The 18,297-nt window shown below is 40.1% G+C and overlaps 1 protein-coding gene across 1 annotated transcript in view; it reads right to left on the bottom strand.

Moving 5' to 3' along the window:
* The window catches only part of LOC126335366 (TBC1 domain family member 20), a 185,325-nt gene extending 167,238 nt beyond the window's left edge, over positions 1–18,087 (bottom strand). The window contains exon 1 of the mRNA XM_049998570.1: positions 17,761–18,087. The gene's annotated coding sequence lies outside the window, so the exon portion shown is untranslated. The remainder of the gene's footprint in view (positions 1–17,760) is intronic.
* Positions 18,088–18,297: the final 210 nt, after the last annotated feature.

Here is an 18,297-nt window from a genome sequence, read left to right as displayed (position 1 = left end):
TGTTGTAACTTGAGATTTACATTAACAATATATTTGGCTATAATGTATTAAAATTTCATTAACCTCTTACAAATACATCGCAAGCCATATATTTTTAAAGTGAACGTTTCCTTCTGAAGATGCCTAAAAGCGCAAAATCCGTACTACAATAAGAAAAAAAAAAATATAAATTTGACTGGTCCAAAGTGATGCTTGCATATAGCCTTGCACAGAATAAAACAAGGAAAATATTGATGTATCACATTTTGCGTAAGTAAAGCATAAATACGAGTGTTCATAATAAAAAAAATCCCATAGTCAGAGGAGTCGTCAGGAATCTATTCTGATCAGTTTAAACAAATTCAAATAAAATAAAAACAAATGATGTATACATAACATAATTATGTAATATACATTCCGGTATTACTACGAAGAACAGTATCCAGTAGAGACGAACTCTGATGCAGAGGCACTGAGTCAAGCAGGTCGAGCCGCGATCTGTATTACTGCGTGAGCTAAGACCGCAGAGACCAGAGTGACACCTGAGTTGCTTTGCTCAACGCTCTGGTTAGAGTCAACAACGGTGGGGTGAGATTTGAGCGGGCGAGTTCTGAGGGTGGGGGGAGCGGTGAACTGCCACCAGTCACTCGCTCTGAGACAAATCGTCCGTTCTCTTGTGAACAGGTTGTTGCAAGTAGTTCTTATGTTCTCCGCTAGGAGGCTCTCTGTCCTGTTGCTCGCATCAACTGCCCAGAGGGCAGGACGTGCGACTGAAACGATCGCCGACAGAGCTCGATGCTAAGTTGCGGTGCGCCAGACACTGCACGCGGCAGAGGAAGCACAGAGACGGCACGGCATATGTGAAACACAAAATCCAATGGGCCACGCACAATGCAGGCAGCCAAGGCACAAGCAGGGCAGAGGCCGGCGCAGGCTATGTTGTGTGCTATGTGCTCTGACCAGCAGAGAGCAGAGGCCCCCCTGGTCTGCTCCAACTCTCTCTCTCTCTCTCTCTCTCTGCTGTGGGAAACGTTTGGAGCAACCGTTCTTTTTTTCTGAATCACTGATTGTTCACTCCTTTGAAAGATTCAACTCTATGAATCAGTTCAGGAGCAGATCCCCCATCTCTAGTGGCAATGCCGGTGGCCCGCAAGGGGGTGGGGGGTGGGGGCGACTCCCCCTCCCCCCCAATTGCATCCTCCACCGAATGTCTCACAGATACGACAGGAGTTTTCCTTGATTTTGTGGAGTGTGTGGACAACACCATGTGCTACCGCAAACAGGGGAAAAGGATTTCAGAGAAGCAATGGGAACAACAGGGGAGAAATAAACTTGTAGGAAGTACAGAAATGTGATCGAGTGCACTTCCACTGAGATGTTAAAGATTATCAGCAGAATTTCCATGTTCGTGGAAATCAGTTGAGTAACAAAAATCAGATAATAGTAGGCAAGGCGGCAGTCAGCAGCAGATTGATAGTCATGAGAGACAGCGGCCAAGAAATTAGATTTTCTCCCGAGTGATGTCCGTGGAAGGAAGAGGTGAAGTTATGTTAGAAATAGCACTATATGGTGGTGAGAAAATGAATAATAATAATCATAATGTTAAGAAGGATGCTAGACTTTTAATATGGAGGCAGTGCTGGACACTGAAGAGTTATGCAGGCAGTGGAGGTAGCATGAAAGCACTGGAGCAACAAACACAGGCCAAGAAAGTTGTCCTCAAATGAACATGTAAGTAATTTGTTTGATCTGGATCCTCATGATTAGACTAATCTGTTCAAATTGGCAGTAATGAACGATAAGGGCAACGTAAATATTAGCCCAGCCCAGACTGAAACAATTCTGGCATCACAAGATTTTACTGCAGGCGACCAGGAAGCAGAACCTGTAACGTTGTCAGACACGCAAAGGGTCTTTTGTATGCAGATGAGGTATTTAAAGTACAGCAGGTTGCTGTAGTGAATATTAAACTTCATGGAAGATTAAAACTGTGTGCCAGACCGAGATTCGAACTCGGGACCTTTGCATTTCGCGGGCAAGTGCTCTACCAACTGAGCTACCCAAGCACGACTCATTCTGGAAACATCCCCCAGGTTGTGGCTAAGCCATGTCCCCGAAATATCCTTTCTTTCAGGAGTGCTAGTTCTGCAAGGTTCGCAGGAGAGCGTCTGTAAAGTTTGGAAAGTAGGAGACGAGGTACTGGCAGAAGTAAAGCTGTGAGGAGGGGGCGTGAGTCGTGCTTGGGTAGCGCAGTTGGTAGAGCACTTGCCCGCGAAAGTCAAAGGTCCCGAGTTCGAGTCTCGGTCCGGCACACAGTTTTAATCTGCCAGGAAGTTTCATATCTGCACACACTCCGCTGCAGAGTGAAAATCTCATTCTAGCAGTGAATATTGTTACAGATACAGTGAGTGGCACTCTTGGATCTGGTTGATGCGATATCAGGGAAGTTTGTTAGGACCATTGCTGTTCATATTGTATGTTAATGACCTTGCAGACAATTATATCTATAATGAAGTACTATCTGAAAAAACAGCATAACTAATCAGTCGAATCTTGATAAGATTCTAGAGTGGTGCAAAGATTGGTAGCTTGCTTTAAATGTTCAGAAACGTAAAACTCAGCACTTCACAAAACGGAAAAAAATGAAGTATTCTATGACTATAATATCAATGAGTCACTGTTGCAATCGACCAACTCGTAGAAATGACTCATGAGTCAGGCAGCAGCTCTCAGCAGATTCACATCTACAGAGCGGCAAGTTAAGTGTCTATCTTTTTCTGTGTTTTCCTCGAAGAATATTTATTAAATTTCGTGCATGTTTTTCTGTGTAAGAGGTTCAGTCTCGCGTCTTTGTCAGGGTAAATTCACTCAGCAATAGTTGCTCACTGATTAACCAGCTACATAGCTCAGTGGTGATACATTGTGAAGGTAGCAAGTTGCATATCTAGGATCATTGTTTACTTCCTCAGTTAGTTTTGCTAGGATGGTTAGGATGTGTGAGTGCTGTGTGTGAACACAGGAGGAACTGACCTCAGTTCGACAGTTCGAGAACAGCTAAATGCGCATTTGGCTATGGTCATTCCCCTTCAGGCTACTGCCTTGGGGTGTGGCAGTGTCAGGGAATCTAGCGCATCGCGTGGAACACCTCAGCTGTGGCTTGTTTTGCCCATGGGCTCTGCTTCCAAGGCACCTCCTAGTGCACCCAAAGCAGCGGATCTGCCCTTACAGCAAGGTGAGTAGCATGTGGTAACTCGTTCGCGTCGCTCGGGGTGGAGGGACAATTTGGAGACTGGCTGCTGGGCCTCGCCCATTCAGCCTGTGAGTGGGTAAGTGGCCCCTCCTTCAGCAAGGTCAAAGCACACACATGGGAGGGGGGGGGGGGGGATTTACTAGTTATCAGGAGCTCCAACGTTAGGAGCGTTATGGAGCCTCTTAGGCAGATAGCATTCAGGACTGGAAAGAAAGATAATGGGCGCTGAGTATATCTGCCAGGAGGCCTCATCCGAGATATGGAAGTATCTTTCATGCAGCTATTGAGTATGCAGGGTAGAGTCGTCTGTAAGTTGTGGCTCATGTTAGCACCAACGACATCTGTCACATGGGTTCTGAGACCATCCTTAGTTCATAAAGGCGGCTGGCGGAGGTGGCGAAAACTGTTGGCCCATGCATGGCGTGCAAGCAGAGCTCGCGGTTTGCAGCATTGTTCCCAGAGTTGATTGGGGTCCTTTTGTTTTGGAACTGAGTCGAGAGTCACAACCAAAGGCTTCGTCGACTCTGCCTTGGCTGCAGATTTGTAGACCTGTGTTATCGTGTGGGGATTTTTAGGACTCCCATTGTTAGACCAGGGGTGCACTACACAGAGGAAGCAGCTACTCAGGTACCAGCGTACTTGTGGAGTGCACATGAATGTTTTCTAGGCTAGGCGGTAGTTTGAGGTGCTCTGATAAACACTCACCTGTCGATACATAAGAAAGGAAGCCAGACCCAGTTCAAAGTATAGACACTTCGACTGTCAAAGTTCTGTCAGTAAACTGTCGAAGTACTCGTAACGAAGGAAAATTCTTGCACAAATCATTCTTGGAACCGTGAGCTGGCTGAACCCCGAAGTGGAAAGCTTTGAGATATTTAGCGAGTCGTGGAATCCATATCGGAATGACAGATCGAAGGTCATAGGAGGGGAGGTGTTCATTGCAGTTGACAAAAATATTGTCTCTATTGAGGTCGAAGTTATGTGTGGCAGTGAAGTTATCTGGTTGCGTATAACAGGTCTACGTGAAACCAAGTTAATTGTTAAATGTTTTTACCAACCACTCGATTTCATTGCGATAGTTCTAAGTCTTTCAAACATAGTTGCGGTCAGTAGTGTGTAAATACCCCGATCATGTAATACTAGTTAGAGGCGACTTAAACCTACCGAGTGCAGACTGGTATGGCTATGAATGCATTGTGGGGAGTGCAGACAGACAGACGTGCGAAATACTGTTGGACACGTTTTCTGAAAACTGTCTTGAGCAGTTATCTCTGTAGCCCACACGCAATGGAAATCTCCTAGATCTTATAGCTACGAGTAGGCGAGCGCTTATCGACAGTGTCAGTGTAGAAACTGGGATTAGCGATCGTCGTGTCATTCAGCAACTACGGTTACGGAAGTTAATCAGTCAGGAAGACTAGGAGAGTGTTTCTACTAATACAGCAAATTAGCTATTGTTAGCATCTTACTTAGACAGTGAACTGACAGCACTTAGTTCCAGTGAGATGGATATAGAGGAATTATGGACAAAGTTTGAGCATATTGTAAATCGTGTTCTGGAGAATTATGTGCCTAGTAAATGGATAAAGGATGGAATGTACCCACCATGGCTTAACAACGAAATTCGGAACGTGATGAGGAATCAGGGACTTCTGCACACACGGTTCAACAGAGAATGCACAAATAACGACAGCAAAGGTAAGTAGAGCATCGTGCGTCTGTTAAAAGATCTATGCGCGAAGCATTCAACAACTACCACCGTTACACCTTAGCAAAAGATCCGGCAGAGAACCCGAGAAAATTCTGGTCGTATATAAAATCGCTAAGCGGGTGCGAGGCCTCCATTCAGTCCCTTGTTGACTAGTCTGGTGCGGCAGATGAAGTTAGGAAAAAGAAAGTCGAGGTTTTAAATTTCGCGTTCAAGAAACCTATCACGCAGGAGAATCGTGCAAGCGTACTGTCATTTGACCATCGGACAGACTCCTTTATGGACGACACAGTAATAAGCATCTATGGCTTAGAGAAACGACTTACGGATTTGAGAGCAAATAAGTCACCAGGTCTGGATGGAATCCCAGTCAGTTTTACAAGAGTACTCTATGGCTTTGACCCCTTACCTATCTTGAATTTATCGTGAATCACATGCCCAGCACAAAGTTCCAAGCGACAGTATATTGTTGTTGTTGTTGTGGTCTTCAGTCCTGAGACTGGTTTGATGCAGCTCTCCATGCTACCCTATCCTGTGCAAGTTTCTTCATCTGCCAGTACCTACTGCAACCTACATCCTTCTGAATCTGCTTAGTGTATTCATCTCTTGGTCTCCCTCTACGATTTTTACCCTCCACGATGCCCTCCAAAGCTAAATTGGTGATCCCTTGATGCCTCAGAACATGTCCTACCAACCGATCCCTTCTTCTGGTCAAGTTGTGCCACAAGCTCATCTTCTCCCCAATCCTATTCAATTCCTCCTCATTAGTTATGTGATCTACCCATCTAATCTTCAGCATTCTTCTGTAGCATCACATTTCGAAAGCTTCTATTCTCTTCTTGTCCAAACTATTTATCGTCAATGTTTCACTTCCATACATGGCTACACTCCATACAAATACTTTCAGAAATGTCTTCCTGACACTTAAATCTATACTCGATGTTAACAAATTTCTCTTCTTCAGAAACGCTTTCCTTGCCATTGCCAGTCTACATTTTATATCCTCTTTACTTCGACCATCATCAGTTATTTTGCTCCCCAAATAACAAAACTCCTTTACTGCTTTAAGTATCTCAGTTCATAATCTAATTCCCTCAGCATCACCCGACTTAATTCGACTACATTCCATTATCCTCGTTTTGCTTTTGTCGATGTTCATCTTATATCCTCCTTTCAAGACAATATCTATTCCGTTCAACTGCTCTTCCAAGTCCTTTGCTGTCTCTGACAGAATTACGATGTCATCGGCGAACCTCAACATTTTGATTTCTTCTCCATGGATTTTGATACCTACTCCGAATTTTTCTTTTGTTTCCTTTACTGCTTGCTCAATATACAGATTGAAAAACATTGGGGAGAGACTACAACCCTGTCTCACTCCCTTCCCAACCACTGCTTCCCTTTCATGTCCTTCAACTCTTATAACTGCCATCTGGTTTCTGTACAAATTGTAAATAGCCTTTCGCTCCCTGTATTTTACCGCTGCCACCTTCAGAATTTGGAAGAGAGTATTCAAGTCAACATTGTCAAAAGCTTTCTCTAAGTCTACAAATGCTAGAAACGTAGGTTTGCCTTTCATTAATCTTTCTTCTAAGATAAGTTGTAAGGTCAATATTGCCTCATGTGTTCCAGTATTTCTACGGAATCCAAACTGATCTTCCCCGATGTCGGCTTCTACCAGTTTTTCCATTCGTCTATAAGGAATTCGTGTTAGTATTTTGCAGCTGTGACTTATTAAACTGATAGTTTGGTAATTATCACATCTGTCAACACTTGCTTTCTTTGGGATTGGAATTGTTATATTCTTCTTGATGTCTGAGGGTATTTCGCCTGTCTTATACATCTTGCTCACCAGATGGTGGAGTTTTGTCAGGACTGGCTCTCCCAAGGCTGTCAGTAGTTCTAATGGAATGTTGTCTACTCCTGAGGCCTTGTTTCGGCTCAGGTCTTTCAGTGCTCTGTCAAACTCTTCACGCAATATCGTATCTCCCATTTCATCTTCATCTACATTCTCTTCCATTTCTATAATATAGTCCTCAAGTACATAGCCCTTGTATAGGCCCTCTATATACTCCTTCCATCTTTCTGCTTTCCCTTCTGTGGTTAGAACTGGGTTTCCATCTGAGCTCTTGATTCATACAAGTTGTTCTCTTTTCTCCAAACGTCTCTTTAATTTTCCTGTAGGCAGTATCTATCTTACCCCTAGTGAGATAAGCCTCTACATCCTTACATTTGTCCTCTAGCCATCCCTGCTTAGCCATTTTTCACTTCCTGTCGATCTCATTTTTGAGACGTTTGTATTCCTATTTGCCTGCTTTATTTACTGCATTTTTATATTTTATCCTTTCATCAATTAAATTCAATATTTCTCCTGTTACCCAAGGATTTTTAGAAGCCCCCGTTTTTTACCTACTTGATCCTCTGCTGCCTTCACTACTTCATCCCTCAGTGCTACCCATTCTTCTTCTACTGTACTTCTTTCCCCCACCGCTGTCAATTGTTTCCTTATACTCTCCCTGAAACTCTGTACAACCTCTGGTTTGGTCAGTTTATCCAGGTCCCATCTCCTTAAATTCCCACCATTTTGCAGTTTCTTCAATTTTAATCTGCAGTTCATAACCAATAGATTGTGGTCAGAGTCCACATCTGCCCCTGGAAATGTCTTACAATTTTAAACCTGGTTCCTAAATCTCTGTCTTACTATTATATAATCTATCTGATACCTTTTACTATCTCTGGGATTCTTCCATGCATACAATCTTCTTTTATGGTTCTTGAACCAAGTGTTAGCCATGATTAAGTTATGCTCTGTGCAAAATTCTACCAGACGGCTTCCTCTTTCATTTCTTTTCCCCAAACCATATTCACCTACTATGTTTCCTTCTCTCCCTTTTCCTACACTCGAATTCCAGTCACCCATGACTATTAAATTTTTGTCTCCCTTCACTATCTGAATAATTTCTTTTATCTCATCATACATTTCATCAATTTCTTCATCATCTGCAGAGCTAGTTGGCATGTAAACTTGTACTACTGTAGTAGGCGTGGGCTTCGTGTCTATCTTGGCCACAATAATGCGTTCGCCATGCTGTTTGTAGTAGCTTACCCGCATCCCTATTCTTTTATTCATTATTAAACCTGCTCCTGCATTACCACTATTTGATTTAGTATTTATAACCCTGTATTCACCTGACCAAAAGTCTTGTTCCTTCTGCCACCGAACTTCGCTAATTCCCACTATATCTAACTTTAACCTACCCATTTCCCTTTTTAAATTTTCTAATCTACCTGCCCGATTAAGGGATCTGACATTCCATGCTGCAATCCGTAGAACGCCAGTTTTCTTTCTCCTGATAACGGCATCCTCTTGAGTAGTCCCCGCCTGGAGATCCGAATGGGGGACTATATTACCTCCGGAATATTTTACCCAAGAGGACGCCATCGTCATTTAACCATACAGTAAAGCTGCAGGACCTCGGGAAAAATTGCGGTTGTAGTTTCCCCTTGCTTTCAGCCGTTCGCAGAACCAGCACAGCAAGGCCGTTTTGGTTATTGTTACAAGACCAGATCAGCCAATCATCCAGACTGTTGCCCCTGCAACTACTGGAAAGGCTGCTGCCCCTCTTCAGGAACCACACGTTTGTCTGGCCTCTCAACAGATACCCCTCCATTGTGGTTGCACCTACGGTACGGCCATCTGTATCGCTGAGGCACGCAAGCCTCCCCACCAACGGTAAGGTCCATGGTTCATGGGGGCCGGGGGGGGGGGGGGGGGGGTCGACAATATATAAGAAGCGTAAAGGAATGGATCCGCAAAATTCCAGGTCATTTAGTTTTGCTGCAGACTCCTTGAACATATTCTCAGTTCGAATACAACAAACTTTCTTGAGACTGAGAACCTAATGTCCATGAATCAGAATGGTTTTAGAAAGCATCTCTCGTGTGAAACTCAGCCTATCCTTTTTTCACGTGATACTCTGCGAACTATGGATGAAGAACAACCGACTGATTCCATATTTCTTGACTTCTGGAAAGCATTTGACAAGGTGCCCCATTGCAGGCTGTTAACGAATGTACAAGCATATGGAGTAAGTTCACAGATATGTGACTGGATCAAGACTCCTTAAGCAATATAATCCATTGTGTTGTCTCGACGGCGAGTGTGCATCAGAGACAAGGTTAACGTCAGGAGTGCCCCAGGGAAGTGTGATAGTACTGCTTTTGTTCTCTATGTACATAAAGGATATGGTGGACGGGGAGGGCAGATCTGCGGTTGTTTGCTGATGATGCTGTGGTGTACGGTAAGGTGCTGAAGTTGAGTGGCTGTAGGAAGTAGAAGACGACTTAGACAAAATTTCTAATTGGCCTGATGAAGGGTAACTAGCTCCAAATGTGTAAAAATATAATTTAAAGCAGATGAGAGGGAAGAACAAACCTATAATGTTCGGATACGGTATTATTACTGACCTACTTGACACATTCAAGTCGTTTAAATGCCTGGGATCAACGTTGCTAAGCGATATGAAATGGAACGAGCATGTGAGAAGTGTGGTAGGGAAGGAGAATGGCCGACCTTAGTTTATTGGGAGCTTTATTAGGAAAGTGTGGTTCACATGTAAAGGAGACCGCATTTGGGACGCGGCTGGGAACTCGAGAACTACTTTTCTTTCAAAAACAAAATTGTAAAATTACATACATTAACAATCTCAGGAATTAGGCTAACTGAATACAATTACTGAACGAACAGCAAAAGAAATAAACAGAAGGTAAAAATTTCTTAGAGAACTTTTGGTGAAATAAACAGGGTTTCAAAGCTAATCTTCCAACATACCTCAAAACGAAAATTTTAATTCAGAGTCTCTCACCTATTTTGACATAAAAGCAGTGAGATACACACTTTAAATGCAAAAATAGTAAAAATCTGGAGGTTGTGATTTTTGCGTTAAGTAAATGGCTGATTGCTTACTATGGAGGCAGCTATTTTCTTGCTTGTTGCATACTGCATTCTGATACATCGTGTGAAGTTGCGACAGCGGTTACAAAGTATGCGACACTGTCAGGGTGTAAACCATTATTTAATATGTCGAGGGACACATTTTTGCAACGCTAGTTTGTGGGGCAACGACTCTTGCAAATGTCTGTCTGTAGGCAAAAATTCGTTGTTTTAACGCAAGCTATTTACAGTTTATCATTGAATAGCACATTTCCAAGTCATCATTAGGGAGTTTTATCTTCTTCATGATCAGCCTTTAAATGGCTGGCAATTCTCGATTGTTGTCTATTACAGCCTACCTCCTTCGTTTGACATACTTATCGATTCCAGCATGATTTATGGGTTTGCCAGTTGGGGTCTTCCTTACGTTTTCTTTCCTTGTATTCTACATCTACATCCATACTCCGCACGCCACCGTAAGGGGCGTAACGGATGATACCTTGTATCACGACTAGTCATTTTCTTTCCTGTTCAATTCGCAAACAGAGCGACGGAGAAACGACTATCTATTTGCCTCTGTGCGAGTCCAAATTTCTCTTAGCTTCGTGATTCATATGCGAAATGTAAGTTGGCGGCGGTAGAATCGTTGTGTTAGTCGGCTCCAAATACCGGTTCTCTTATTTCCTTAATAGCGTTCTTCGAAAAGAACGTCGCCTGCTCTACAATAGGCCCCATTTGAGTTTTTGAAGTATCTCTGTAATACCTGCGTGTTGATGGAACCTACTGGTAAAGAATCTAGCAGCCCACTTCGATGTCTTGCTTTAATCAGAACTGGTGGGATTCCAGGGTTGCACTAATTTTCCATAAGAGGTCTCTTTTAGAGATGAATCATACTTTCCTAAAATTTTCCTAATAAACCAAAGTCGACAATTTGCCTTCACCTTCCCTACTACCGCCGTTATATGCTCGTTACATTTCATATTACTTTGCAATGTTACATCTTGACATTTAACCAGCGTCACTGTATCAGCCACTCTACTAATGCCTGTTCGAACATTAAGGGATTGATTTACCACTCATCTGCATTAACTTACATTTTTCTGCAGTTAGAACACAAACCACAAATTTCGTCTAAGTCACCTTATATCCCCCTATAGTCATTCAACTTACACCACACCATTATCAGCAAACAGCTGCAAACTGTTGTTCACCCAGTCCTTCAACTCATTTGTGTACATAAAAAACAATAGCCGTCCTATCACACTTCCCTGGGGCACTCCTGACGATACCCTGGTCTCTGATGAACACTCGCTGCAAGAAAAACGTTCTGGGTTCGCCGAGGGGCATTCAATAAGCAACGCAACACTTTTTTTCTCAGCCAATTTCTGTGTAAACAAGCAAAATTTGTTGTGCAACATCGTGGAATAATTCCACTTCAACCCCTAAGTTTCACGAAGTTCCTGTTACCAGCAGCGTTGTACGTAACCTTCAAATTGGCGTCTGTGACGAAGGTGCATTGCAAGCAAGAACCGTCATTCAGCATCGCAAATGTTCATAGGCGCTTGCAGCATGACTGTGGAGACCTAACAGTGAACAAAAGCAGGGTGAGTCGATGGGCGAGGCGCCTGGCATCATCACATCTAGACTGTGAAAATCTCTCCGATCTCTCACGTGATGACTGGCTGCACACACCCTCCTCAGTAAATATAAGAAACGGCTTCAACGTGTTCATTGCCACAAAAATGCAAAAGAACTTCTCTTCCATGCCACTGCAAGCTCTCAAACAAGTCTGTGCACCTGAGAGGAGCTCACAAAACTTGATTGCACTGTTCGTCCTCATCCACCCTCGACCCAGATCTCGTACCTTCTATCTTCCATGTGTTTGGTCCAAGGAAGGGTGCACCCCTTGGGAAGCAGTAAGTGGATGATGGTGAGGTTTTTGATCTAGCAAGATGGTGGCTCCTACATCAAACAGTAGAGTGGCACCCTGAGGGGATACAAGGCCTCCCAGTAAGGTGGCTTAAGGCTATTTCATAGATTATATTGAAAAATAAGGTTTTGTAGCCAAAGAGTGGGAAATAATGTGGTGTATTGGAATCCTGAGTGAAAACCTCCTGCTTTCAGAAAAAATGTGTTTCATTACTTACTGAATGCCCCTTGTGTTACTTAAGAGTCTTTGAACCACTCACATATCTGGCAACCGATCCCACATTGTTTCTTACCATTTTGCAGGAGGCACACCATGTCAAACACTTTTCACTCCTCAAAATGTAACTGACAGAGACTCTCATACTGTCATACATTTGTCTCATATAGGATATGATAGATCACAATTCCATTACATACATTAATAGTCATATTTTAACTTTCAATTGACACCAATAATTGTAAAATGATATTTAATGCTATGTACAGGGTGCAAAAGATAACTATTTACAATGTACCACTGTGTGTAGAGGATGTCAAATCAAAAAATTTGATCTAAGACAATTGCATTACATTACCTTAGCACTTGTTCCATAGATCATGAATACTGAATTTCTTAATGATGTGGAAAATGACAGTTTCCTTTCCACAATATAATTTTTTCTTTTTTCTTTTTTTTTTTTTTACAGCTACAACTACATATCTAAAAATTGATCTATTGAGTAGAAGGAGTTGTCATCTGGAAATTCTTTTAATTTGTTTTTAAATGCTGGTTGGCTGTCTGTCAGACTTTTAATGCTATTTGGTAAATTCTCAAAGATTTTTGTGCAGCATGATTTACCCCTTTCTGTGCCAAAGTCAGATTTAACCCAGAATAATGAAGATCATCTTATCTTCCAGTGTTGTACCTATGCAGTTTGCTATTATTTTCGAATTGGTATGGGTTATTAATAACAAATTTCGTGAGTGAATATATGTATTGCGAAGGTACGGTGAATATCCCAAGTTCCTTAAGTAAATGTCTGTAAAGTGATCTTGGGTGGGTTCCAGCTAGTATTCTGATTACACACTTTTGTGCAATTAATGCTCTTTCTCTTAATGATGAATTGCCCCAAAATATGATGCCATATGAAAGCAGTGAATGAAAATAGGCACAGTAGGCCTATATTTACAATAAGCTTAATGGCATAAGTAGCTTGACCTAATCGTTTCAGCAGATCATTAATGTGTTTCTTCCAATTAAATTTCTGGTCAATGCACACACCCAAAAATTATGAAATTCTTCCTTAGCAACAGACTGCTGTTCAAAGTCTATATTTATCAATTGGGTTATGCCATTCACTGTATAGAATTGTATGTATTGTGTTTTCTCAAAATTTAGTGAGAGTCCATTTGCAGAGATCCACTTAATAATTTTCTAAAAGACATTGTTTACAATTTCCTCAGCTTATTCTTGTTTTTTGGGCTTGATTACAACACTTGTATCATCAGCTAAAAGAACTAGCTTTGCATCTTCCTGAACATACAGTGCAAGTCATTAATATATACTAAGAACAATAAGAGATCCAAACCTGAGCTCTGTGACACCAGTTCAGGTTGACTGGACGCTGGTTTGAACAGCAGTCCTTCCAAATGTGCGTCCAATATGCTAAACACTGCGCCATCTCGCTCTGCGTATGAACTAAACTATTTCTGTATTATTCCATTCATACCACGACACTTAAGCTTATCTAGAAGAATTTCATGATTCATGCTGTCAAAAGCCTTTGAGACATCACAAAATATCCCAGTATGTGATGTTTGGTTGTTCAGACCATCTGATATTTGATCAGTGAAAGCATATATAGGATATTCTATTGAAATTGTCGTTTTGTTAGTACTTCATTTTTACAAATATGTGAATCTACTCTTGAATACATTATTCATTCAAGAATTTTGGATATAGCTGTCAGAAGTGAGATTGGTGGTAGTTGTTAGCATCAGAACTATCACATTTTTATGCAATTGTTTAACAATGTTCTGTTTTAGTGAGCTATTATATTTATGGCTGAAAATCCTACTAATCTGTTGAGAACAAGCTTTTAGTATGTTGGAAAGGTCATAAACTCCATGTGAACTTTTACTTTTGAGTGAATTTCTACTTTCCTCATTTCAGTAGGCGAGGTGGGTTGAATTTCAGTTTTATTAAATTGCATAGGACTTGCCTCTTCTATTACAGCCTTGCATTTTCTAGTAAATAACAGAATCCTATTTTCTCTACATTACTTAAAAATGGTTATTAAATTTTTTCTGCTTCTGACGTTTTGTTAACAAACTTTTTATCGAGTTTGATAGAAATTTAGTCTTTCTGTGCTCCCAGATGCCCTCTTTCCATTTCAACAATATTTCAAATTGTTTTACTTTTATTATCAGAGGTGCAAAACTCAGACATAATACACATACTCCTGGACTTTCTAGTAACTTTTATTGATACAGTGCAGTACTTTTTATAATGTATGATTATTTCTGGATTATCATTCCTTCTAGGTATAAGATACGTTTTACTTTTCTGTTTACAATATATTTTTATCCCTTTAGTAAGCCATAGCTTTTTAGATGGTTTCTTACAATTATGATTCACTATTTTTTAGGGATATTGTTTTCAAATAGACAACAAAGATATTATAAAATAGGTTAAATTTTAAATTAGCATCAGGTTCCCTGTACTAACTGTTGAAAGCTTTCCCTAAAACTTGCCATTGTTAAATTGTTAATTGACTGCACTATTTTGGAGGACTGTTTTGCATTGATTAAACTTATCTTGGTCTATAAAAACATTATACTTCAGTTTGCTTCCTTCCTGTGCTAGTCAAGTAGTAAAATCAATAACTGACATCAAATTGAAAGAACCAAGTAATACTTCAAAGTCAAGCTTTCTGTCAGACTTTTTCAGAAAATCTAAACTGAAATCCCCAGAAACAACTTGCTTCCCTCTGTAGAACAGATAGCACAACAAAGAATACACGTTTTTCATGAAAAAATCCCAATGGCAACCTATACACAGCTACAATTCTAAAAGTACCATTTTTTATTTTAAGCTCGCATTCCCATGCTTCTATATGCTGGTTTGAACAACAAAAATTTAGTTTCTAAATTTTTCACACTATGATAAATTTTATTGTATATGAAACCCCTCCTCTCTACATAGTGTCTCTGGTTACATGTGCTTTCATGAGAATCTTGTGACATAGGCATACTGACATAATTTTTCCATGTACTTTTATGATAATCTTATGATATTTTAACATTTCTAGTACCTGCCTGTCTGAGCTTGTCATTAAGCTTAATTTCATTCAATGTTGAATCATTGGACACTGACAATAGTCTAAAAAAGTGCTACTCCCATGAATTACAGTCCCCCCTCCCATTTACAGATTTTGCTATTATCCTGGCCAATATATCCTTCCCTTTCCTACTGAGATTCAGGCCATGCCTTTTGAAGTCCCACCTCCCAGTAGCATCAACAGGAACCAACCATAAAGTAGCCTCCTGAAGCAGCTGACCTAGCTCCATATTGACACTCCTGACAGAGTTGTTCAATTGGGACCAATCATACTGTATGAAAGCAAGAATAAAACCAACATTTGTATGGTTTGTTACAGATGATATTTTTACCAGGTCACACTCAATATTGTAACCCTGATTCCTAACAATACTATTTTCTGCTCCACTTGTAAAATCCTTGCGCAATAATCTTACATCCTCTATCACTTGGCTAAGACATGCACTAGGCTTGAAAAATCTTGTGGCCTGGTACCTGTCGCCTGATTTTTCCTGAAAGACCTGGCCCCAACTCTTCCATGGCTACTACCTACAACAGAACTTTCCACCTTCTTTCTAGTTTTTTTTTCAAACAGTTGGTTTCCCAGTGAAAGTTTGTTGAGTATTAACTATGCTTACATCTGTCTGAGCTTCTTTTAGTTAACTGAGGTAGCAAGGCAATTCTACTGTTTGTCCCAATGATGAAACTGTCAGATATTTTTCTCTTTGTGTGGCCCCTGTTCCTTAACACAGCTTGCCAACTGTCTTCACCCTACACCCTCATAACCTGATCAGTTCGTCCCTAGTGGCCTACAAACCTCTATTTGGCCTACAAAAACGGCGCCAGCTACGGCTCAAGCGCTTAACGCGAGATTTTGAGTGTTCTCTCTATCTGTTCGTCCATATTATTAGAGAAGAAATGAATAACGTCTTTTTTGTAGAAAATTTCATGCAGTTTAATTTTTTTCTGAGATTTGTTTTCTATAGAGACTGCGGTATTCAGTTATTCAAGAGTTATTACCTATAGCATTCCTTCCCACTGCTATCCAAAGTATTAGAACTGCACGAATTATTTGAGACATTCAGCCTTTCTTTAGTCTTCATTAACTGGGCTAATACGCCATCAGCTTAGTTGTGCAGATAAAAATTGTAGACATGACGTTTGTGAAAATTTTAACTCACAATCTTGTGAATTTTAGTAGAAAAATTATTAATTAAATCGTTTTGTTTGGCCTTCTTAACACGATACTACTATGTACGTAAGGGTTAAGTTTAGATCAAATGGCAAACCTAAATAGCTTTTGCATAACGTTTATGAAGTCGTTTTTCTTTCATTACCTTCACAGGAAAGTTAAGATTAATAATGTTAAAAAAAGTAGATCATCAAGCCAGTTGCATAACAGCACAGTCAATGAAGATAAGAAAAGGTTAAACGTGATAATTAATTCGTATTTTCGCAAATTTTTAGGCAATGGTAGGAAGGAGAGCCATATGAACAACATACTCGAAGTTCTGACTGGTGTGGTGGGGAAGGGGTTTTTTGGGAGTGAGGATGCTTTTGAAGGTCACTCTTAATTGCTTTTCTTGAGTAACAAAAATACCACGACCTTCAGCGAAAACAAATCACTGCAAAAAAATTCCTACAAAAAAGATCATATTCATTTTTTCTTTACGGCTACTAGTTTACACAAAGAAACAGAGAATGTTGAAAATATCTCTCGTCGCACATGCACTGTACGGTTTTTGTAAGCCAAACTGAGCTAGTTTTTGTACTTGATAGACCACAAAGTGCTGTAAATAAAATTGTTCATCTCGACTTCCTCTACACCACTGTGCTATGTTGTAAACATTTATCGTTTGTACCCTATATATAAAATTACTTCAGTAGAACTATATCCTTCAAGGATTTGCAAGAAGACCAAGCCAGCTGTTCTTAAAATAAACACACATTAATTAATAATCTTAAATAGAACATGTAATCAATAATTTGTATAAAATAATTAGAATTGTACTAATGAACTATGGCAATTGTAAGAAAGTGACTCATAAATATAATTATGTTCAAAATTAACATATTGAAATAAATTGATTGTTAAAAATACCATACTGATGATGTAATACTTGTGAAAGTGTCTGTATTTGATGCTAAAATCGTAAGAACTATGTTTAAGTTTTCTGACAAGAGTAATCTTATTCGTAAGAAATTTTACACGCATAATTCGTTATTGCAAACTAATTAAAATATTGTTTCCTTATAATGTCGAAGCCTCCTGACACTGTTAAAATTTATGTGTGTGATGGCGGATGCGACCGTATGTGGGCAGTACTGTCAGTTGTGTAATGACAGTGGAAATTGTGTTTAAGTAAAAGTAACTGAAGTGATGGACGGTAATTAATGTACTTAGTTTTGGCAGAAAATGTGTGGTGTTTTGTTACAAAATGGAATTCAAGTGTTGTTAAAGTGCAGCTCAGAATAAAATGGAAAAGTTGTTTATTACAGAGCATTCGATAATATTTCAAAAGTTACTGTATCCGAATTGCAAGTTAGGTTTCAGTATTTACCAACAGCAAGAACTCAAGAATATTGCAGCAATCACATAAGAACATCATCAAATGTCTCTAACAAAAATTACCGCCTAATATAAATAATAAATGTGGCGTTACCTGTTCAAATAATTAGTAATCTGAAATGCAAACACGATCCATTCTCAGCTTGAAGTACACGCAATCGATCAGCTAAAACTTTGAATTTTGTTAATTTACTCTCACGACTTTAAGAACAGTTAATGTTGCATACTTTTAGAATTTTGCATGAAACTGGTTGTGGTTTTTTATTTGCCATGATTATTTGACTGATCCACCCTCGCCATCGTCGTTCGATTGTTTGCCTTTATGATGTTTCACTACCATTATATTTTTATCTCAGTAGCATTCCATGGACCCTGCAAAGAGTGGGTAATACTCCTTGGCAATAATTCCAGCAATGTGTTTGTCATTTTGACGTCGAACACAATATCGACGACCGCATGTTCAGGTATCGACTTTCGTTAGCATTCATAAGATTTAATGCGCACTTACCGGAGAGTCACAAAATCACGTCATTCTGGAATGATTTATTATAATTATTACTATAATAAAGTTTCACGTAATTATTTATCGAAGGTTGATGCCTTCATATGAGAGTGCTTTCTTAAGAGTGAG

Source organism: Schistocerca gregaria, chromosome 2, assembly GCF_023897955.1.
Source record: "Schistocerca gregaria isolate iqSchGreg1 chromosome 2, iqSchGreg1.2, whole genome shotgun sequence".
NCBI classification, from domain to species: Eukaryota; Metazoa; Arthropoda; class Insecta; order Orthoptera; family Acrididae; genus Schistocerca; species Schistocerca gregaria.
The sequence above is the reverse complement of the archived record's forward strand: the minus strand, read 5'-3'. Positions and strand labels throughout refer to the sequence as shown.